The 23,769-nt window shown below is 40.4% G+C and overlaps 1 protein-coding gene across 3 annotated transcripts in view; it reads left to right on the top strand.

Annotated features, from left to right (window-relative positions):
• INTS9 (integrator complex subunit 9) overlaps positions 1–23,769 on the top strand; it is a 121,383-nt gene that overhangs the window by 4,129 nt on the left and 93,485 nt on the right. The window lies entirely within an intron of this gene.

Raw genomic sequence — 23,769 nt, forward strand, 5'->3', positions numbered from 1 at the left:
TACTTTGAAGGTCTAGGGCCCAGAGTGCAGCATGGCCATGGAACTAGCATTCCAAATGGAAAGCTCGCTCCTGGCTTACTCAGCGCCAACAGAGGTCCAGGCAGAAACTGCCCTTCAGTCATCGCTCATTTATTCATTCACCAGGTCTTCCTGGACATCTGCCTTCTCTGTGCTAGGCATTGCTTAAGATAATGGATATATTCCAGTGGAGAAACAGATTTACTCCCTGCCTTTACGGGAAAGAAAGTCTAGCAGGCTCACTGTGCAGTTCGACAGTATTACAGTGAACTTTCTGGTGGAGAGATATCACTGGGCACTGGCTTCAGGAGATTTTTTGTTTCTTAATACTTATGTATTTATTTGGATGTGTTGGGTCTTAGTTGTGGAACACAGGATCTTCTTGCATCATCTGGATCTTTGATTGCAGTACACGGACTCCCTAGTTGCAGTGTTTGGGCTCCAGAGTGTAGTTGCAGCACTAGGCTTAGTTGCTCCTGGGCAAATGGGGTCTTGGTTCCCTGACCAGGGTTCATACCTGTGTCCTCTGCATTGCAAAGACTGCTTTTAACTGCTGGACCACCAGGGAGGTCCCTCAAGTACTTTTTAAATGTTGGTATTCTGTCACTAAGTCGTGTCTGACTCTTTATGACCCCATGAACTGCAGCATGCCAGGCTGCCCTGTCCTTCACCAGCTCCTGGAGTTTGCTTGAACTCACGTGCATTGATTCAGTGATGCAATCCAACCATCTCATTCTCTGTTGCCCCCCAAAAATGTATTTAATGGTATCCTAGAAGATGCCTCCTTAATATTGTAACAGACATGGCCAGCCTGCCCACTGGCTTAATCATTGTACCAGTAGTGTATGACAATGTATTTCCCCACCCTTGCCAAGGATGTCATCTGTTTCTTTAACTATATGTCTTACTAATTTAATTGTCTCCTTTATGAGTTCTCACATCCTCTTGTCTCTTAGATTGAGCCACATTTAGTAAAACGAGTGATGTGTGGATGTGGGAAAGTATATCAGATCTCTTCAGATAAAAAAGTGGTGCCATAAGAATCTTTTTTTTTTTTTTTTTTTTAACTTTTCATTTTATACTGGAGTATAGCAGGAGACCCATGTTCAATCTGGGGGTCCAGAAAATCCCCTGGAGAAGGAAATGGCAACCCACTCCAGTATTCTTGCCTGGAGAATCCCATGGACAGAGGAGCCTGGCAAGCTACTTCCATGGGGGTCACGAAGAGTCAGACACAATTTGGTAACTAAACAGCAAAACAGCCGATTAATTTAGGTAAACAGTGAAAGGACTCAGCCACACATGTACATGTATGAATTCTCCCCTCTCTCCCCTCCCATCCAGACTGCCACATAACATTGAGCAGAGTTCCCTTTGCTATACAGTAGGTCCTTGTTGGTGATCCATTTTAAATCTAGCAGTGTGTACTTGTTGGCCATAAGAATCCTCGAAAGGAACTTTGCAAAGAACCTGTGGTGTTGCTTTGAACCTGATGCGTGGGAGCAGTAATTATTACGACAGTATTATGGGGTCTGCCTGAGTGGAGCAGCAGCTGGGTCAGGTGTGCCTTCATGGCAGAGGAGACCCCACACCCCCCAGAAAAGAAGAGGATGACCATTGACATGAAGCTAGGAGTTGGGGCATCAGGAAGGGCTAAGTCAGGAGGGTAGGTGTCAGAATTGTCAGAGATCCTTAGAAACAGGCAAGAATGCTAACAGGATAAAGGGGAACAGGAAGGACTGTAAGAGAAAGGAGTTGGCTTGAGAGCCCCAAGGGTCTCAGCGATCCAGACTGAACTGTGGTGGGAACTTGACTGTGAGAATAATAAGGAAGTTTCAATTGTCCTGCTGCTGCTGCTAAGTCGCTTCAGTCGTGTCCGACTCTATGGGGCCCCATAGACGGCAGCCCACCAGGCAGCCCACCCCTCCCCTGTCCCTGGGATTCTCCAGGCAAGAACACTGGAGTGGGTTGCCATTTCCTTCTCCAGTGCATGAAAGTGAAAAGTGAAAGTGAAGTCGCTCAGTCATGTCCGACTCTTTGCAACCCCATGGACTGCAGCCTACCAGGCTCCTCCATCCGTGGGATTTTCCAGGCAAGAGTACTGGAGTGGGGTGCCATTGCCTTCTCCTTCAATTGTCCTAGTTGACCATATATCTGAAGGAAATGGCCTAAGGGTCTAAAACAGTTAAATTTATAGAAAACAAACGAATGAACTTTGGCTCTCTCATGGATAGATAATCAGATAGATGGGGTTAAAGAAAGCCATTCTTTAATAGAAATTGCAAAACTAACACTCTTTTTGCCCTTAAGGTACAGTTTATTTTTCATCACTCATGCTTATGAAGGGGATAGGGAAGGTGAATAATAAAAGGTCTTATATAATCTTTGTCAAATTTATGACCTAAGCAAAGATTGGCCTTTCCTGAATACATTATTTCTGCATTTTTCTCTTCCAGCAAAATAGAGAAATGTATAATTGGATGTTCTAATTTAGTAAGTCTTCTCATTTTTTTTATCAGCCTGTGAAAGTACAGGTAAACAAGCAGTAGTATTAATAATGTAAAATATACTATAATTGTTACTTTTTTGCATTTTTAATTTGTAAGTTTTTGAATGATAATTATTACTATTTGTTACTGCACATGGGCTTTCTCTCATTGTGGTGAGGGAGGCCCCTCCCGAGTTGTGGTGTGCAGGCTTCTCATTGCAGTGACTCCTCTTGCCGCAGTGGACAGGCTCTAGGTGCTCAGGCTTCGATAGTTGCAACCTGCGGGCTCAGTAGACATGTGGACCAGGGACCAAACCCATGTTCCCTGCATTGGCAGGTGGATTTTTATGCACTCCGCCACCCGGGAAGTCCTTCTTTTGCATTTTTAAAATAGCTTTATTGAGGTATAGTTACCATACAACAAAACTCATACAATTAAAAGGTACGATGCAGTGACTTTTAGTGAATTTACAAAGTTGTGCAACAGCCACCACAGTCCAGTTTTAGAATATTTTCATCACTCCAGAAAGATCTCTTGAGCCCATTAGTAATCCTCATAACTCCCTCCAGGTGCAGGCAGGCACTGATCTGCCTTCTGTCTTGTAAATCTGCCCTTTCTGGTCATTTCATATGAATTGACTCATGTGATGCACAGTCTTACCTGTCTGACTTCTAGCACGTATTGCTCAGTCATGCTTTACGGGAACATGTCATATTTTGTGTATCCATGTGCCATGTTGATGGATTTTGGGACTGTTAATACTGTGTGGACAGAAGTGTTTGTGTCTGATTTCTCCATGTTTTCGTCTCTTTTTCTGGCCTGTTTGCCTGGCCGCAGCCTCCAGTGCTGAATGGGAGTGGAGCGAGCAGTGGTGTCTCCGGGGGAAAGCATTCAGCCTTTCACCTCTGAGTATGACGGAAGCTGCAGGGCTTTTGCGTGTTTATTTGTGGTGGTGCGGGTCTCCGTGGGTGCTCGGGCTCTTCTCTAGCTGTGGTGCGCGGACTTCTGTGTGGCGGCTTCTCGTTGCGGGCCACGGGCTGTGGGGTGCGTTGGCTCAGTAACTGAGGCACATGGACTTAGTTGCCCCAAAGCGTGTGGGAGCTTCCTGGACCAGGAATCAAACCTGTGTCCCCTGCATTTGGCAGGAAGATTCTTAACCACTGGACCATCAGGGAAGTCCTGAGCTGTAGGGTTTTCTGTACAGATACCCTTTATCAGGTTCAGGATGTTCCCTTCCAGCCCTGGTTGGTTGATCATTTATAATGAATAGGTCTTGGATTTTATCAAATATTTTTCCTGTGTGTATCAACAGGATCATGCGGGTTTTGTCCTTTTTTATGTTAATATAATATATTAACCTTTGTTGAATTTTGAATGTTAAATCAATGTTGCATTCCAAGCATAATTACCACTTGATCATGAGGTAAAGTCCTTTGCTGATGTTGCTCAATTTCATTTGCTGATATTTTGTTGATGGTTTTTGCTTATATATTCATGAGAGAAATTGGTCTGTAGTATTTTTCTGATGTCTTTGTCTGGCTTTCATATCAGTAATATTATTCTCTTAGAATGAGTTGGGTGGGAAATACTCTCTCCTCTTCTGTATTCCAAAAGAGTTTGTGTGAAGAATTGGTATTATTTTCTCTTTTAATGCTTGGTAGACTTCATCAGTGAAGTCATCTGGGCCTGGGCTTTTCTGGGAAGATTTTTAATTGACTGTGTCCCTTTCTTTACCTGCTATAGTTCTCTTGATTTTCTTTTTGTGCACTACATTTTTTTTAATTGTGATAAAATATAAATAACATAGAATTTACTATTTTAAGCATTTTTAAGTGTACTGTTCAGCTGAAACTCCAATACTTTGGCCACCTGATGCAAAGAACTGACTCATTTGAAAAGACCCTGATGCTGGGAAAGATTGAAGGCAGGGGGAAAGGGGGACGACAGAGGATGAGATGGTTGGATGGGATCACCGACTCAATGGGCATGAGTTTGAGTAAACTCCAGGAGTTGGTGATGGACAGGGAGGCCTGGCGTGCTGCAGTGCATGGAGTTGCAGAGAGTCGGATATGACTGAGTGACCGAACTGAGCTAAGCTCAGTGACTTTAAGCACATTCACATTGCTGTGTAGCTCCACCATCCATTTCCAGACACTACTTGGCATCATATCTTCAGGATTCATCCATGTTGTGCTCTGTGTCAATTTCTTCCCTTTTTAGAGTTGAATAATACTCTGCTGTATACCACATACTGTTTATCCATTCATCTGTCAATAGACACTTGGCTTGTTTACACCTTTTGGTTGTTGTGAATAAAGCTGCTATGAACATGGGTGTACAAGTATCTATTCAAGTCTATTTTCAGATCTTTTGGGTGTATGTCCAGAAGTTGAATTGCTGGACCATACGGTAATTCTGCGTTTAACTTTGTGAGGAACCAGCATACTGTTTCCCATAGTGTCTGTACCTGCACGTTTTATTGAATGCATTCCCACCAACATTGCACCGAGATTCTGATTTCTCCACATCTTCACAACTGGCCAACACTTGTCATTTTCTCTTTGTTTGGATAATAGCCATCCTAAAGGGTGTGGGCCATCAGGGCTTCCCCCTTGGCTCAGCGGTAAAGAATCTGCCTGCAATGCAGGGGACGTGGGTTCGATCCCTGGATCAGGAAGACCCCCTGGAGAAGGGAATGGCAACCCACTCCAGTATTCTTGCCTGGAGAATCCCACGGACAGAGGAGCCTGGTGGGTACAGTTCTTGGGGTCTCAAAGAGTCAGTCAGACATGACTTAGCAACTAAACAATAACAATGGATGTGAAGTACTATCTCACTATGGTTTTGATCTACATTTCCCTACTGTTTAGTGATTTTGAACATCTTTTTGGGTTTTTTTTAAGATAGGTAATACATGCATATTGTTTAATTAAAAAAAAAAAAGCCTGTACACAAGTTTTAAAAGAAAAAAGATCCCTTACCACCTTTATCTTCCTCCACAAGAGCAATCTCAGCTGTCAGTTTCTTGTGTATAGTCAGAGATTCTGTGGAAGTATACACATTTGTGTAATTTGCGTCCCTTTGTTTTTTACATGAAAGTTAAGATACTGCCCTCTCTAGTTTTGCATGTTTCTTTTTCTTTAAGTTAGAAACACATTTTAGAGATCATTTCATATCAGTATCTAGAGCAGCTTCATTTTAAAATGAACACTCCATATGCATACCTAATGAGTTTAACAAGTTCCTGGGTCATTTGTTTTCATGATACTTTCATTCTAAACAATGAAAGAGTTTCAATACTCCTTTCAAAATTTTTTAAAAATATTTCTACCGGAAACTTTGTCCTTTCATTGTCGAAAGGAGGAGTTCAGAATCAAGATGTTAGGCTAGAAGGTCGAGTTCAGTTTCCCCCACATACATCCCTCCCCACTATTTGGAAGTCTTTCACTGTTAAAATTCAGGGCATGGTTTTTGTTGCTAATATAAAACATAATACATAGCATGTGAAATTAGTATCAACACATCTCAAAAATATTTTCAAACTATTGCTAAAAAATAATCAGTTGCATAGTGTTTTGTTGTTTTGGGTATACATACTGTAATTTATCCAACCAAACCTTTCTCTGTGAGCATTGGGTTGTTACCAGTCCTTTTTCAATTAGGAATCATGTTGCATAGATTATCTCTTTTGTGACTGTCTTTGGAAGTCTATCTGTAGGATACATTTCAAAAGGCATATGCATTTTTTATTTCATTTTGTTGTCAAAATGCCCCCATAGCGACTTAACGGATTACACTCTTGTCCACAACTATATCCCAGCTCATCACTACAGTATTATCATCAAGCTGTCTCGTTTTTTTTCCTCACTGGGAAGTGAGAAAAAATAAAAGGTATGTCATTATACTTACTTTCCTCTCAATTTGTATAAGACATGGAACATCTTTTCATATGTTTAGAAAAGCATCTTTATTTCCCTTTCCTTCTCATTGCTCGTCTCCCCAACTTGATCAATTCATACTTCACTTCTCAACTTCTGTAGCTTTAGAATGTATTTATGTGGTAGTACTTGTGCCCACCCATCTTTCTTCACTTCAGAATTTTCCAGACTACCCTTATGTTTTTTTCATATACAATTCAGAATGAGAGAATTGACTTATTTCTTCCATCATATCATTGAATCTATCCAAGAACAAGAAATGTCTTTTTCCTTTATCTAAAGCCGGTTTTAAACATGTGTTTTTGGTTATTGCTATAATTGGAGTCTTTGCCTGAATTGTTCACTTATAAGAATGGTATTTCTTTTTTGCATTCTCTACACAGCCCTTTGTTGAATTTTCTTTTATTGAAATTTGATACTTTTTCTATTTAATTCTCTTAGGTTTTCAGGTGTATAACTTGGCAGATAATTTTTTTAATCTCATTCCTCACCCCCCACTCCAATAGTGTGATTACATTGGCTTATAGTTTGGAATAGGAGTGGTAGGCATTTCTATTGGAATAGGCATTTCTGTTCTATTTCTGATATGTGTACATGTTGCTTGAACTGAACATGTAAACTGTTATATTGATTTCTGGCTTGAAACTTTTGTATATTTTAATTTACATACTGCTTTCTTGCTCCAAAATTTCCTAGTCACTAAAAAAAGTGAGTTTGTTTCACATAAGCCAACAGTTATTTTCTGAGGGGAAGATCTATTTGTGTTGTATTGTTTGTTCTAGGTAGTTAATTATATCTTGCAGGCCATTTCCAGACTTTTGAGAAAACAATGGTTTTTATAACTGCAAGTCTTAGGTGGTGCAGAGCAGACTTGTGGAAGTAAAAGAATTCCATGACCTTAAAAGAAAATTGCACGGTTTCCTTGGAAAGCAGAACAGCCAGAAATAGTTTCTCTGTCCTTAAGAGACAGGCCTGATAAAGGCAAGAAATGTAAACAAATTGTCTGTTAAAATAAACATAATTACCACACCAAAAAATAAAAAACCTGAAGAAGCAGAGAGGAGTTCAGTGCCCTAGGCAGTGGCTTATTTATTTTAAGCTGCATTTGATTCAAGCTACATAGATCCAAAAGGAGAAAACTGTTGATGAACAATTAACTATGTGGTAGTTAAAACTAACAGTTAAGAGAAACCATATCAAAATTCCATTGTTTGGTTATACAATCCAATAAATGTTATTAAATGACTCTCTTTTATTAAATCAAAACCTCTTAGGTGCTGTAGGGCAAACAAAAGATGAGTAAGACATAGATCTTCCCTCAGTAACTCATCATCCAATAAACCCTAGATAGATGTACTGTGTATACTGTTTATGTGTGTGACTGAGTGTGTGTGGTTTTAGTGACATGTATATGTGCTGAGTCCCTTCAGTTGTGTCCGATTCTTTGTGACCCTGTGGACTGTAGCCCACCAGGCTCCTCTGTCCATGGAATTCTCTAGGCAAGAATACTGGAGTGGGTTACCATGCCCTCCTTCCAGGAGATCTTCCTGACCCAAGTATCGAACCCTTATCTCATATGTCTCCTGCATTGGCAAGCAGGTTCTTTACCACTAGTACCACCTGGGAATAGGATAATGAAAGGTGAATTCCATACTGAGAATCAAAATTTCCTAGAGAAGTAAAATTTGAGCTGGCTTTGGAAATACCTTGGCTTACAAATAAGTTGGAGGAGAAACATCATGGACTTACTCCAGGTAGATGGGACTGTTAAGGGATTTGGGTTTTGTTCATAGTTCTTATCTTTTTCCCCACCACCACCCCTCCAGCACACACAAAATAATAATAATAGTCATAAGTGAGAGGAAACTTTGGGAGGTGATGGATATGTTTATAAACTTGATAGTGGTGATGGTTTCATAAGTGTATGTTTATCACCAAGCTCAGCAGGCTATTTACATTAGATACATACACCTTTTCACATACCAGTCATACCTCAGTAGAGTGGTTTAAAAAAAGATTTGGAAGTGAGTGTTCCATTTTCCAAATAATGTGTTCCATTTTCCAAATACTGTGCATATGCAATTTAATATGTTTTTTTTTGCTCTATAGCAGTGTGTACAAAAATGAACACATTTCTGTCCCCTCACATTCTTCTAATTCATGACTTTAGAAATCAACATTGTTATCACATACGTGTTATTAACATCTAAAGGATTTATCCGTGTTTATACACGTGATTGGAGCTCTAGCTCACTGCAGTTAGGGCCAGGGACAAACTTGCTGGAATGAAAATTAGAAAGGTAGGTTAAAGCCACAGTGGTGGAGTATCAATGTAAGACTCAGTGGTTTGAGAAGTAACAGATTAAGGATTTTTTTTTTTTTTTAAGAAGAAGTTTCAAGGATGTTTAAGAATGTTTACATACCCAAAGCTTTAAATTCATCCCTTCAGAAACCTAGAACAGAGGAGTTAGAAGAATTGTATTTTACATAGTTAAAAACTTTGAAATATGAAATCAAAAAAGATGATTCATTGCAGTTACAGAAAGTATTTTTAAAAGGGAAATCAAAAGAAGGGGCATTAAGGAGCTTCACGAACGCATCAAAGTATATCAGGGTCAGAATTACCTACTTAGGACAAGATTTGTCTTAAGCACCTTTACAGGGGCCTTAGGAACAGTAACAGAACTCGTGAATACATCAGAAAATGAGAGGGATCCCGAGAATCAGTGGGTCAGTCACTGGGCACCATGTAAGAAGAGGACAGAGACCCTCACTGATTCCTTGACGTTCTTCTTTATTGAGAAGAGATGGGGAAGGCCCCATTCCCACAGAACTGATGAATGCCTAGAGTATTCTTGGTCACATCAATAGGTTGAATAGAAATCTCCAAAAAAGTGTGATGCTGTCCTCGGGATATTTTTGAAATAAAATTTTCAGATAATAAAACTAGCATACATATCATGTGTACATACAGTTGGTAAATTTTTTCCTACTTACACATCTGAGTGTGTTCTTTTGTACCTGGCTTCTGTAACTCAACATTTTGTTGACCTGAAAGTTTTGAAGGATGAAATTGATGGCTTGTTGGTTAAACTGTGTCACCCAGCCGTAAATAGCAACTTGGGAGAGGACTGTCAAAGTGCCTGCGGGATTACCATCTCCTCGGAGTTTTCTTGAGGGAACCCTGAGAAAGTCAGCCTGGCCCAGCCTATTTCTGGGCTAGGCAAGCTGCTTCTGTTCAGTGGGAGACTGTCGGCCGAGTCAGCGTGGTTTCTTTTAAAAAGCAATCCATCCAGCTAAACTGTCAGTTCTTCACAGGGACTAAATAAAAGAAAAATTGTTTAATTCACTTGAATTTTTAGACTTTTCTCAAAATAAAGATAGCTCTATTATAGAACCAATACATACTCATGCATTTTTTTCTGAATATAACTGAAAGATAGAAAAAGAAAAAACTCACCCGAATCTCACCACCTGGAGTAATCACTGTGTCACATTTTGGACCTCCCATGGTGGGTGTGTGCGCTGATACCCTTCAGACTGTCTGATGCTGTGAATCTGTTAGGATTCGATTCAGCTCTGAGTGATAAGCAGCCTGACGTAACATGGCTGAAACACTGAAACAGTTCAGTTGTTTGTTTCTTATGAAGGAAGGCCAGGCGTAGAGAGTCCAGGTCCCCACCATCCTCAAAGTGTGGCTTACTGTTTGTGATCCAGTGTGACTTTACCAGCTTGGGCCATCACATCCTTTCTCTACTCAGCAGGAACGAGGCTTCCAGGTGGTGCTAGTGGTAAAGAAGCCACCTGCCAATGCAGGAGACATGGGTTCGATCCCTGAGTCGGAAGGGTCCCCTGGAGTAGGAAATGGCAACCCACTCCAGTATTCTTGCCTGGAAATTTCCATGGACAGAGGAGCCTGGCGGGCCGCAGTCCCTGGGGCCACAGAGCGTTGGATACGACTGAGCGCGCACACACGGGAGGGAGGAAGGAGCGAGGAACGGCATGCTCCTTCCCTTTAGATGTTTCTCAAAGTTGCAGACACACCTCGATGCGTTCCCCGTGGCTAGAATTTAGTTACATGGCTACATCTAGGTGCAAGAGAGACTGGTAAATCTTATTTGTTTGTTTATTTGGCTGTGCTGGGTCTTAGCTGTGGCATGTGGGATCTAGTTCCCTGACCAGGGATCAAACCCAGGCCTCCTGCATTAGGAACAGAGTCTTAGCCACTGAACCATAAGAGAGGTCCCAAGACTGGGGAATCTTTATTCCAAGTGGCTAGAATTCCCCCTGAGATTTGGGGTTCTCCTATGAAAGGGCAAAGGGAAACACAGATGATGAGATGACTGTGTCTGTCACAGGACTTTCCATTTTGAATATTGGTGAGCTCAGTTTGGATCTTGTTATAGGATTACATTGTATGGATTTATTCCTCTGTTGGACATTTTGGTTTCCATTCCCTCCTGTCCCGTACAATGCTGAAGAGAACGTATTTTTATTTCCGTCTTTTGGCACCCGTCTCAGTGTGTGCTTCCTGTCAGTTTCCTGGGTAAGGTTGCCGTGTGTGCAGGCTAAACTTTGACTCAGAGTTGCTTTCGTCTTTCATTTTTACCCACCCGGTGTCCTGAGAGTTGCCATTCCCCACATCCTCCCTCACAGTCAGTTTCTTTGTCCTGTGCTAGTGTGTGGACAGAGTATTTTCTCTCAGTGTTAGATATCTGGGTTTGGCTTTTTTTTTTTTGGCTGTGCCAAATCTTAGTTGCAGCACGTGGAATCTACTTCCCTGACCAGGGATAGAACTCAGGTCCCCTGCATTGGGAGCACGAAGTCTTAGCCATTGTACCACCAGAGAATTTCCCTCAGTGTAGTTTTAATTTGTAGTTGTATTACTTTTATAAAGGTTGACCATCTTTACTTTGTTCTTTGCCCTTTATAGTCATTTGTGAATGACCTATTTGTGTTTTTTGCCCATTTTTCCATTGAAATCTTTTTGTTACTCATTTGTTAGGGTTCTTTATATTTTAAGGATGAAATTTCTTTGTTTTGATTTTATAAAATTTTTGCATTGTATCTTTTGCCTTGTTTATAGTGGTTTCTGCCATATCAAAATTTTTATTATAAATGATCAGATGTGTCGTTTTCTTGTGGGATCATAGCTTTAGGGTGGTGCTTTTCCTACCCCACTTTTATGTCAAGTATTTCCCTTAAGTTTTAGGATTTCTCTGCTCATACTCCATATAAAGATTTTCCAAGAAGTATTTTATCATAAACCACAACAATCTGAAAATCAAAATCAAGTTAGTTCCTCCAGTAAGAGTATGTCTCCTTGCTGCTATTTCTATAGGGTCAGGGTTAGTTTTAAAAAAAGAGCAAAACCCAGCTTTTTTGTTTTCTCCCAAGGACCCAGATGGGAGAGTCAAATGAAAGCTCTCTCCTCTATTGACCCCTGACTTGATACTGGTGTGACTAGTAAGAAATTTTTTGGTTCAGAAGCCTTTTCTATACCCCAAAACATTGTTTGCTAGCTTGGTTTTTGTCTCCAACATAAATAAATGCATGTAAAGAACCTATCATGACATACTCAATAAATGGTAGCTGTTTTTAGAACTGTATTCACTTAATCAAAGCCTATCGGTCAATTCGTGTCTTTGAAAATCACTAAGTGACTAAAAGAGATGTGAGCTGTTCTCCTGATTCATGCAGAGGCACATTCATTCAAAAGCTGAGTCAGCCATACTCTTCTCTGTGCTGATAAGACCTAGTAGCTAGGTAAAGAATCCGCCTGCAGCGCACAAGACCCGGGTTCAGTTCCTGGGTCAGGAAGATCCCCTAGAGAAGGAAATGGTATTCTTGCCACTTCAGTTTTCTTACCTGGAGAATCCCATGGTCAGAGGAGCCTGGCAGGCTACAGTCCATGGGATCGCAAGAGTCGGACATGACTTAGCGACTAAACCACCATCACCACACTAAATATTAGAACAGTCTTGTCATCACTGAAAGTATGTTAGGTAACACCCCTTCCCAATTATCTACACAAATGCCACAGGGAACTCACTAGTAACTGTGATGTCTCTGCTGTCTCCCTCATGTTTGACTGATGTCCAGATTTGTCTGGACCTTGGACTGCAAGGAGATCAAACCATTCCATCCTAAAGGAAATCAGTCCTGAATATTCATTGGAAGGACTGATGCTGAAGCTGAAACTCCAGTACTTTGGCCACCAGATGTGAAAAATTGACTCTTTGGAAAAGACCCTGATGCTGGAAGAGATCGAAGGTGGGACGAGAAGGGAACGACAGAGAATGAGATGGTTGGATGGCATCACCTACTCGATGGATGAGTTTGAGTAACCTCCAAGAGTTGGTGATGGACAGGGAAGCCTGGCGTGCTGCAGTCCATGGAGTTGCAGAGAGGCAGACATGACTGAGCGACTGAACTGAACCTTGAACAAATGCATTTCTCTGTGATTTGGGGCAGGGAATGTACAAAATTTTTAACATGCCTAGAAAAAATTCCTGGCTTCCTCTTGACTTAATAGTTGACGAATAGGGGTCCTTGTTGATGCAGGTCCTGTTAGCAGCTCACAAGTTTTACCGTTTTGTTAATCCTTCTTATTCCTTCTTTCTCATTGTCATTGCTGCAGACTTGCAGCTATTTGTATAAATTACATTGTCCTTAAATTGCCTCTACTGCTAAATAATTCATCACGTAAATGATACTTACCACTTCTATACCTATTTTGCTTTGTTAAAATTATCTTTATCGATCATAGTCATGTTACTTTTTCCAAGCACTTTTATCACCCTCTCTGTTCTTACAGGACGTATTGGGTTAATAATGTTCATTAAACAGCTGAAAACCACTCACAAGGAAGCTAAGACTGTAGAACAAAAGAGCTCATAGGTCAATCATATGAGACCTTTAACACTTTTTTTTTTTTTGGTGGTGGTGGGACACAGCTTTTGTTGTGGGGAGTAGATGTATTCATCGTTTCTATGAAAGTTTGGAGGAGTACTTACCATTCTATTATTACCATTAAGCTATTTCTATTCTTGTCTATATCTCTCATGTTCCTTATGTCCTTTCCTTCAAATCCTGTTGCCTCTTCTCAGCCACTTTTACAACTTTGTTGTGAACAGAAACCTCTGTAGTTGCTTATTATTCCAAAAATGAATTTTTTCTGATTTAAAAAAAAATTAGTTAATGTTTTTAAAAAGGAAAAGTCAGGAGTACAGAAATATCTAAAGCAGAAAGTAAAAGTTCCATCTGGTTAACCACCCTAACTCCACTTTTACCAGTTTGGTTTATGTGCTTCAAGTCTTTTTTTTTTTTCTCTTTAAACTAAAAAGTATATTTATGTAATTGGTGTGTGTGTGCGTGCGTGTGCGCGTGTGCATGTGCAGGTACTCAGTTGTGTCTGACTCTTTGCAACCCCATGGACTGTAGCCCACAGGCTCCTCTGTCCATGGGATCTCCAGGCAAGAATACTGGAGTGGGTTGTCATTTCCTCTTCCAGGGGATCTTCCCAACACAGGGATCAAACCTAGCTCTCTTGCATCGCAGGCGGATTATTTACTGCTAAGCCATCATAAAAAAGGTCATATACATAATTCTCTGAACTCTTTTTCTGCCAATGATTATTTTTTAACGGATTTAAAGTTCTCTTGCTAGACAGCCAACAATGTTCCTTCCCAAGCCAAGCCCTGTTTTCCCTCTCTCACCCTTAATATTTACTGTCAACACTCTCAACCTTCCTGAACTTCTCTTGGGAACTGTGGGAAGTTGCTTTTTATGACCACTCTCTTCTTTTTTACTCATTTTCATGGAGAGCCAAGTCAGAGGACTGGATAAGCAAGAGGGAAGAGCCCTGTGTCAGTTACCCAGCTGTGGGTGATAGTTAGCCATGCCCCAACCAGCAAGTGGCTTCTCTGTTCACCGTGCGTGTACAGATCTGCTGCTCAAGTGGAAAATGAGCCCTCTCTTTTATCCAGCTGTGTAGTCAGTGTGACAGCGAATGTGATTGGCACCTGTAACAGCTCTACTGCAAGATAGAATCAAGAGATAAAGTGGAAGAAAATGAAAGATTACCAAATAAAATTGAAATGTATTTATAGGAATCTCTGAGTGTTGGAGGGCCTGGCTCACAGTTCTCAGCAGGGATAATAGTTGCAAATTAGGCAGATTTGGCTCAGTCAAAGCCAGTTTAGCTCAGGATGCTGTGGTATCAAGCAGGGATTCTCCACAAAGAGCACTTTCCCTTTCTCTGCCACACTAAGAATCTTTCACACCCTGTTAGGACATGGTGGATCTCCTAGTGAACTATAGTTATTAGTGGTAGTGAATGTGTATACTTAGGTGTGTTGGTGCAGAGAGAAATCCACAAGCCTTAAAAGAGCTTGGTTCCTCATTTTTAAACAGGTATTAACATTTGGACTGGGTGATCTTAGAATATCTTCCATCTTATAAATCAAGTACTTTCTTATATTTTCATAGTTGTTCGTTGATCAGTCACTAAGTCATGTCTGACTCTTTGCAAGCCCATGAACTGCAGCACGCCAGGCTTCCCTGTCCTTCGCTGTCTCCTGGAGCTAGCTCAAACACATGTCCATTGAGTTGTTGACACCATCCAACCATCTCATCCTCTGTCGCCCACCTCTCCTCCTGCCCTCAGTCTTCTCCAGCATCAGTCTTTTCCAATGAGTCGTCTGTTTGCATCAGGTGGCCAAAGTATTGGAGCTTCAGTTTCAGCATCAGTCCTTCCAATGAATATTCAGGCTAGTATTTTTTAGGATTGACTGGTTTGACCTCCTTACTGTCTAGGGGACTCTCAAGAATCTTCTTTGGCACCACTGTTGAAAAACATCAATTCTTTAGCATTCAGCCTTCTTTATGGTTCAAGTCTCACATCCCAAGTATGGGAGTACCAGACCACCTTACCTGCCTCTTGAGAAATCTATATGCAGGTCAAGAAGCAACAGTTAGAAACAGACATGGAACAACACATAGGTTCCAGATTGGGAAAGGAGCACGTCAAGACTGTATATTGTCACCCTGCTTATTTAACTTATAAGCAGACTACATTATGTAAAATGCCGGGCTGGATGAAGCACAAGCTGGAATCAGGATTGCCAGGAGAAATATGAATAACCTCAGATGTGCAGATGCCACCGCCCTTATGGCAGAAAGAGAAGAACTGAAGAGCCTCTTGATGAAAGTGAAAGAGGAGAGTGAAAAACTGGCTTAAAGCTCAACATTCAAAAAACTAAGATCATGGCATCCAGTCCCATCACCTCATGGCAAATAGATTGGAAGACAATGGAAACAGTGACAGACTTGATTTTCTTGGACTCCAGAATCACTGCAGATGGTGACTGCAGCTATGAAATTAAAAGACACTTGCTCCTTGGAAGAAAAGCTATGACCAACCTAGACAGCATATTAAAAAGCAGGGACATAACTTGGCCAACAAAGGTTCATCTAGTCAAAGCTACTGTTTTTCCAGTAGTCATGTATGGATATGAGAGTTGAACCATAAAGAAAGCTGAGCACTGAAGAATTGATGCTTTTGAACTGTGGTGTTGGAGAAGACTCTTGAGAGTCCCTTGGACTGCAAGGAGATCTAACCAGTCCATCCTAAAGGAAATCAGTCCTAAATATTCATTGGAAAGACTTATGCTGAAACTCCAGTACTTTGGTCACCTGATGCAAAGAACTGACTCATTGGGAAAGATCCTGATGCTGGAAAAGATTGAAGGCAGGAGGAGAAGGGGACGACAGAGGATGAGATGATTGGATGGCATCACCGATTGGATGGACATGAGTTTGAGCAAGCTCCAGGAGTTAGTGATGGACAAGGAAGCCTGGCATGCTGCAGTCTGTGGGCTCACAAAGAATGGGACGCGACTCAGCGACTGAACTGTACTCACATCTGTACATGACTACTGGAAAAACCATAGCTTTGACTACGCGGACCTTTGTCGGCAAAGTGATGTCTCTACTTTTTAATACATTGTCTAGGTTTGCATACCTTTTCTTCCAAGGAGCAAGCATCTTTTTTTTTTTTTTTTAATTAGTTGGATGCTAATTACTTCACAACATTTCAGTGGGTTTTGTCATACATTGACATGAATCAGCCATAGAGTTACACGTATTCCCCATCCCAATCCCCCCTCCCACCTCCCTCTCCACCCGACTCCTCTGGGTCTTCCCAGTGCACCAGGCCCGAGCACTTGTCTCGCGCATCCCACCTGGGCTGGATCTGTTTCACCCTAGATAATATACATGCTGTTCTTTCGAAACATCCCACCCTCACTTTCTCCAACAGAGTTCAAAAGTCTGTTCTGTACTTCTGTGTCTCTTTTTCTTTTTTGCATATAGGGTTATCGTTACCATCTTTCTTTTTTAATTTTGTGGCTGCACTCACCTTCTGCAATGATTTTGGAGCCCAGAATTTCATATAGTTAATTTTAAAAGAACCAAGTGGCATGGACAGGTCTCAATGGGTTAATAAAAGACCATGGAGTTTTAGTGAGAGACAACATTTCTGTGTTAGAAGAGAGCTTAGAAATAATCTCGGGACTTCCCTGGTGGTCCAGTGGTTAAGAATCTCTACTTCTGCTGCGGGGGCGCAGATTCCATCCCTCACTGGGGAAATAAGACCCCCATGTACCGCACAGTGCAGCCAAAACAGAAAGTGTCTAGTCAGGTCTCTTCAGATGAAGAACTTCGGGATCCAGAGAATTCAGGGATGTCATTTGGATTAATACTAATTTAGAGTCAAAGTTAGAACTAATGCTTTATGCCTAGTTAAATGAAATGTTGGATGCTATGGTGTACAGCCCAGAAATAAAATCTGACCCTGGTTTATTTGAACTTAAAAACAAATTTTCACTTTGGAAAACAGTTCAGTTATTCCTTAAAAATGTTAAACGTACATAGCCCAACAATTCCACTCTTAAAGATATACCTAAGGGAAAAGAAAAATTGTATCCCCCTACAAAAACCTGTATGTAAATATTTATGGTGGCTTTATTCATAATTGTCAAAAACTGAAAAAGCAACACAAATATCCATCAGCTTGTGGATGTTATTGATAAGTACACACGGCACATGCATACAATGAGATACTTCTTATCATTTAAAAAAAGAGTGGGCTATTGCTATTTGCAACAGCAGGGATGACTCTCAAGGCATTATACTGGTGGTGGTGGTCATTCACTACGTCCTGTCCAACTGTGTGCGACCCCATGGACTGTAGCCCATCAAACTCCTCTGTCCAGGGGATTTCCCAGGCAAAAATACTGGAGTGGGGTGCCATTTCCTTCTCCAGGGGATCATCTCCACCCAGGAATCAAACCCGGATCTCCGGCATTGGCAGGCAGGCGGTCTCTTGCATTGTAGGCAGATAATTACCAGTGAGCCACCAGGAAAACCCTAAGTTATACCAGTCGTGTTTGAGATTTACAGTTTCTCTGCATCCATGCCAGCACTTGTCAGTCTTTAATTTTGACCCTTCTTCTAAGAGTGTCATGGTACCTTACTGTGGTTTTAATTTGTATTTCTTTAAGGACTCATGTTTAGCATTTCGTCATTTGCCATCCATATGTCGTCTTCAGTGAATGCATCTTCACACATTTTACCCATTTTTATTGCATTATTTGTGTGGTTATTGAGTTGTAAGTGAAGTGAAGAAGAACTAAAAAGCCTCTTGATGAAAGTGAAAGAGGAGAGTGAAAAAGTTGGCTTAAAGCTCGACATTCGGAAAACTAAGATCATGGCATCTGGTCCCATTTACCTCATGGCAAATAGATGGGGAAACAATGGAAACAGTGGCTGACTTTATTTTTCTGGGCTCCGAAATCACTGCAGATGGTGATTGAAGCCATGAAATTAAAAGATGCTTACTCCTTGGAAGGAAAGTTATGACCAACCTAGATAGCATATTAAAAAGCAGAGACATTACTTTGTCAACAAAGGTCCATCTAGTCAAGGCTATGGTTTTTCCAGTAGTCATGTATGGATGTGAGAGTTGGACTATAAAGAAGCTGAGCACTGAAAAATTGATGCTTTTGAACTGTGGTGTTGGAGAAGACTCTTGAGAGTCCCTTGGACTGCAAGGAGATCCAACCAGTCCATCCTAAAGGATATCAGTCCTAGGTGTTCATTGGAAGGACTGATGCTGAAACTGAAACTCCAGTATTTTGGTCACCTGATGTGTAGAGCTGACTCATTTGAAAAGACCCTGATGGTGGAAAAGATTGAGGACAGGAGGAGAAGGGGACGACAGAGGATAAGATGGCTGGATGGCATCACTGACTCAATGGATATGGGTTTGGGTGGACTCCGGGAGTTGTTGATGGACAGGGAGGCCTGGCGTGCTGTGGTTCATGGGGTCGCAAAGAGTCAGATGCAACTGAACTGAACTGAACTGAGTTGTAAGAACTTTTTTTTAATAAGAGTGATAAAAATGGTATTTTGTTAATACAAATTTATTTTCTAAGTTAAAAATAATTACTTTATAAATCATAAAATTAATCTGAGTGAAAATGAAGCTCTTCTGATGAACACAAAAATCTGAAATCAAAGGTCAGTGAACTACATTCTTACATTAACATTTAGTTTTTTATTTTGGCTGGAATTATAAAAGTTCTTTTAATTTTCTCTTTGCAAGTCCTTTATCAGATATGTGTTTTGCAAATATTTTCTCCCAGTCTCTTAGTTATCTTTCATTTTCTTACGGGTGTCTTTTGAAGAAGTTTTAAATTTCAATTAAGTCCAATTTATAGATTTTCTTTTATGATTCTTCTCCTTTGAGTAATCTCAGAAACCTTTGCCTAACTTTCCCTCTCTTTTTCTAAAATTGCCCTAGGCATTAGAGTATCCACCAGTTGCATGTGGCTATTTAACAGTTTAAAATTGTATTTTAATTAATTAAATTGTAAATTAAAAGCTGATACTTGATTCTGTTATTAAGGAAATTTTAAGTACATTCAGAAGATCTAACTGAAACTAAATTTCAAAATAAGACTTAAAATGACTTTACCATTAGGAAATACCATATTTTTTAAAGGCTAAAGTATACGAATGTACAACTTCTCAGAAGTATGGAAATAACCCTGTCGGCCATCTTAATTAACTAATTGAATGCTCTCCTTTTCAATGCAGGAGACCCTGGTTTGATTCCTGGGTCAGGAAGCCCTGCTGGAGAAGGGATAGGCCACACACTTCAGTATTCGTGGGCTTCCCTTATGGCTCAGCTGGTAAAGAATCCGCCTGCAATGCGGGAGACCTGGGTTTGATCCCTGGGTTGGGAAGATTCCCTGGAGAAGGGAAAGGCTACCCACTCCAGTATTCTGGCCTGGAGACTTCCATGGACTGTATAGTCCATGAGGTCACAAAGAGTCAGACCTGACTGAGCTACTTTCACTTTCACTTCACTTTTTCTTGGTTTATTCCAAACTGTCTTAGACGTAACCAAGCAGGAGTTAGGTAGTGGTACAACAGGGAAGCAATATTGAAGGAGAAATTAGGAGAGATTACTAGAGAAAAATTAGGGATATTTTTATTGCTAATATTCTTGATTTTTTTTTCTATCCAACTATCCTATCCGTATTAACTCTGTTGCTTTTAGTATAATGCACTATATATATATGTGTGTGTGTGTGTGTGTGTGTATAAAACTTATAATGTGTTCAGTTCAGTCACTCAGTTGTGTCCAACTCTGCGACCCCATGAATCGCAGCACGCCAGGCCTCCCTGTCCATCACCAACTCCCAGAATTTACTCAAACTCATGTCCATCGAGTTGGTGATGCCATCCAGCCATCTCATCCTCTGTCATCCCCTTCTCCTCCTGCCCTCCAATCCCTCCCAGCATCAGGGTCTTTTCCAACGAGTCAACTCTTCGCATGAGGTGGCCAAAGTATTGGAGTTTCAGCTTCAGCATCAGTCCTTCCAATGAACATCCAGGACTGATCTCCTTTAGGATGGACTGGTTGGATCTCCTTGCAGTCCCAGGGACTCTCAAGAGTCTTCTCCAACACCACAGTTCAAAAGCATCAATTCTTCAGTGCTCAGCTTTCTTCACAGTCCAACTCTCACATCCATACATGACCACTGGAAAAACCATAGCCTTGACTAGATGGACCATTGTTGGCAAAGTAATGTCTCTGCTTTTTAATATGCGATCTAGGTTGGTCATAACTTTCCTTCCAAGGAGTAAGCATCTTTTAATTTCATGGCTTCAATCACCATCTGCAGTGATCTTGGAGCCCAAGAAAATAGTCTGACACTGTTTCCACTGTCTTCCCATCTATTTGCCATGAAGTAATGGGACCAGATGCCATGATCCTGGTTTTCTGAATGTTGAGCTTTAAGCCAACTTTTTCACTCTCCTCTTTCATTTTCAGCAAGAGGCTTTTTAGTTCCTCTACACTTTCTGCCATAAGGGTGGTGTCATCTGCATATCTGATGTTATTGATATTTCTCCAGGCAATCTTGATTCCAGCTTGTGCTCTTTCCAGCCCAGCATTTCTCATGATGTACTCTGCATATAAGTTAAATAAGCAGGGTGACAATATACAGCCTTGACGTACTCCTTTTCCTGTTGGGAACCAGTCTGTTGGTCCATGTCCAGTTCTAACTGTTGCTTCCTGACCTGCATACAGGTTTCTCAAGAGGCAGGTCAGGTGCTCTGGTATTTCCGTCTCTTTCAGAATTTTCCACAGTTTATGGTGATCCACACAGTGAAATGCGTTGGCATAGTCAATAAAGCAAAAATAGATGTTTTTCTGGAACTCTTTTGCTTTTTTGATGATTCAGCGGATGTTGGTAATTTGATCTCTGGTTCCTCTGCCTTTTCTAAATCCAGCTTGAACATCTGGAAGTTCATGGTTCACGTATTGCTGAAGCCTGTTCTGGAGAATTTTGAGCATTACTTTACTAGCGTGTGAGATGAGTGCAAGTGTGCGGTAGTTTGAGCATTCTTTGGCATTGCCTTTCTTTGGGATCGGAATGAAAAGTGACCTTTTCCAGTCCTGTGGCCACTGCTGAGTTTTCCAAATTTGTGGGATGATTTAGAAGAAAGTATTTGAGACTTGTACTGATTTGAGTGCAAAATCAGTGTCATTGACTGTGTGACCTTGGGCACTGACAATCGAGTTGATATTGATAGTATTTACTTCATTCAGTTTGGGGGAAAGAGCTAATTTAATATTGGATAGAAAATGTTTGCCAGTAATTCTTATTGTTCCTGGAGGTAATTCATACAGTGATATTTTCAATTTCTGTTCCTTTCTAAGCAAAGGTCTACTTTTTATTTTTAGAATTTATTTTCAGGTGTCAGCATTGTTGTTTACTTTTATGAATATGTATTCTTTATAAATATAGCTATCAGATTAATGTAACATTTCTGGTAATTAGATAATTATCAATAGCATTTGGAATTTTTCTCATAAAATTAAAAACCTTCCTGAATCTTGCTAGAGAAATGTTTTGCCAAACTTCAGAGAGCATCAAGGAGTTTATTAAAGTCAGTAACGTAATCTCAAAACTTGAGACAAAAATCTGGGTGGTATCTGTTTCTTTCCTTCTTCCAAGGCAATATCTTACTGAATTTTGTGAAGTAGCATTCTCACTTTATTCCATTTCTATTGCCATGTCAGTAGTTGTAAGTCTTGTTCCCTTTGCATCTGGACCAGTATAATGTGAATCAAAGTGAAAATCATGAACCATTATCACTAGTAGTTCCTTGAAAATTAACAAACATACCTGGCAAATGCTATACTAATATTCAAATATTTATCCATTAAACTCTGTTAGATTTTGCTTTTGTATCATGCGACTTTTGTTATAAAGAAAAGGGCACTACAAATTTTGACAATAGTAGGAAAAGTATAGTTACAGAATTCTAATGTCTGCAGAAGCGTCGATAACAATACAGAAAAACACTCTTGCCCTCATTACTAATGTAAAATAGATGTTAACGGTTTGCCTTTTTTCTTTTTGGATCAGATCTTCCTCTCCTCCCTACTTTTGACATGTCATATCTAAAGGCAAGATTCCCAGTCTTCACTTTTCCTCCCTCTCCAGAAGTTACTTGTTTCCTCAAGTTGACGTGTATCATACCCATGCGTGGCTTTATTAGTTTAGTGTATGTTGCAGTGTGTATATATATATATATTCAATATTATTGGTGGCTTAGCTGCTAAGTCATGTCCAACTCTTTGCAACCCTATGGACTGTAGCCCACCAGGCTCCTCTGTCCATGGGATTTCCCAAGCAAGAATACTGAAGTGGGTTGCCATTTCCTTCTTCAAGGGCTCTTCCCCACCCAGGGATTGAACCTGGGTCTCCTGTTTCACAGGCAGATTCTTTACCAACTGAGCCACCAGGGCAGCCCTCGGTAATTTTCGGTGGTGCCAGATTCTTCTCCAGAGTGATTGTACTAATTTATACTCCAGTTTGAATTCCTTCTTTCCAAAATATAGTGTCTTCCGTCTAATTTTAGTCTTATCAGAATTGTCTTACTTAGCCTATCAAATCCTGTTTTGTATGTCCTTGACACAGGTGGTACTGAGCTTCTTTATACCTTTATTTATTGACCACTTATGTTTACCCATTTCTGCTGGATTTCTAAATCTTTTTATTGTTGTTAATTTGAATGAGCTTTTTGTACTGAATAGGTTACCAGCGATTTTTAAAAATAACATTTATTGGAAATACCTTCTCTAAGTCTCTGGCTTGTGTTTTCTCTCTGTTGTGATGTCTTTTGAAGGCTTTCATTTTAAAGTACCACAAATATGTGAAACTTTGCCTTACATTTTGTGCTTCTTGTCTCTTTAAGAAATTCCCCACTATCCCACAGTGATGAGGTGTTATCCTCGTTCCATTTTATTTTTCATTACAAATTGTGGAGTTTTTGTCTTCTTAAGTCATCCGGAATTAATTTTTTTGTGTGGTGTGAAGTAATTATTCCAAATGGGTTTCAACTGTTCCCAGCACTCCATATATTAGTAATGCTGCTTTTATTTCAGACTCCAAGACACACATGTACCTCTTTTCTGGACTATTTATTCCTTTACCACTTGTCCACGAGCTATTTTAGTGCAACGTCTTACTGTTAATTACTCTGTAGTAAGTTGTAATATCAGAAAATTTAGATCTTCTCTAATAGTTACTCTTCAATATATTTTTAGCTAATCTTAGCTCTTAATTGACTCTTTCATATGACTTTTAGTTTCCATAAAAAGTAGATTAGTGAGAACTGATTTTTTTTAAGTAGGTTTGTTTTGAGGAATTGGCTCATTTCATGTTAAATATAAGAACCTT

Source organism: Muntiacus reevesi, chromosome 17 (genome assembly GCF_963930625.1).
Source record: "Muntiacus reevesi chromosome 17, mMunRee1.1, whole genome shotgun sequence".
NCBI lineage: Eukaryota > Metazoa > Chordata > Mammalia > Artiodactyla > Cervidae > Muntiacus > Muntiacus reevesi.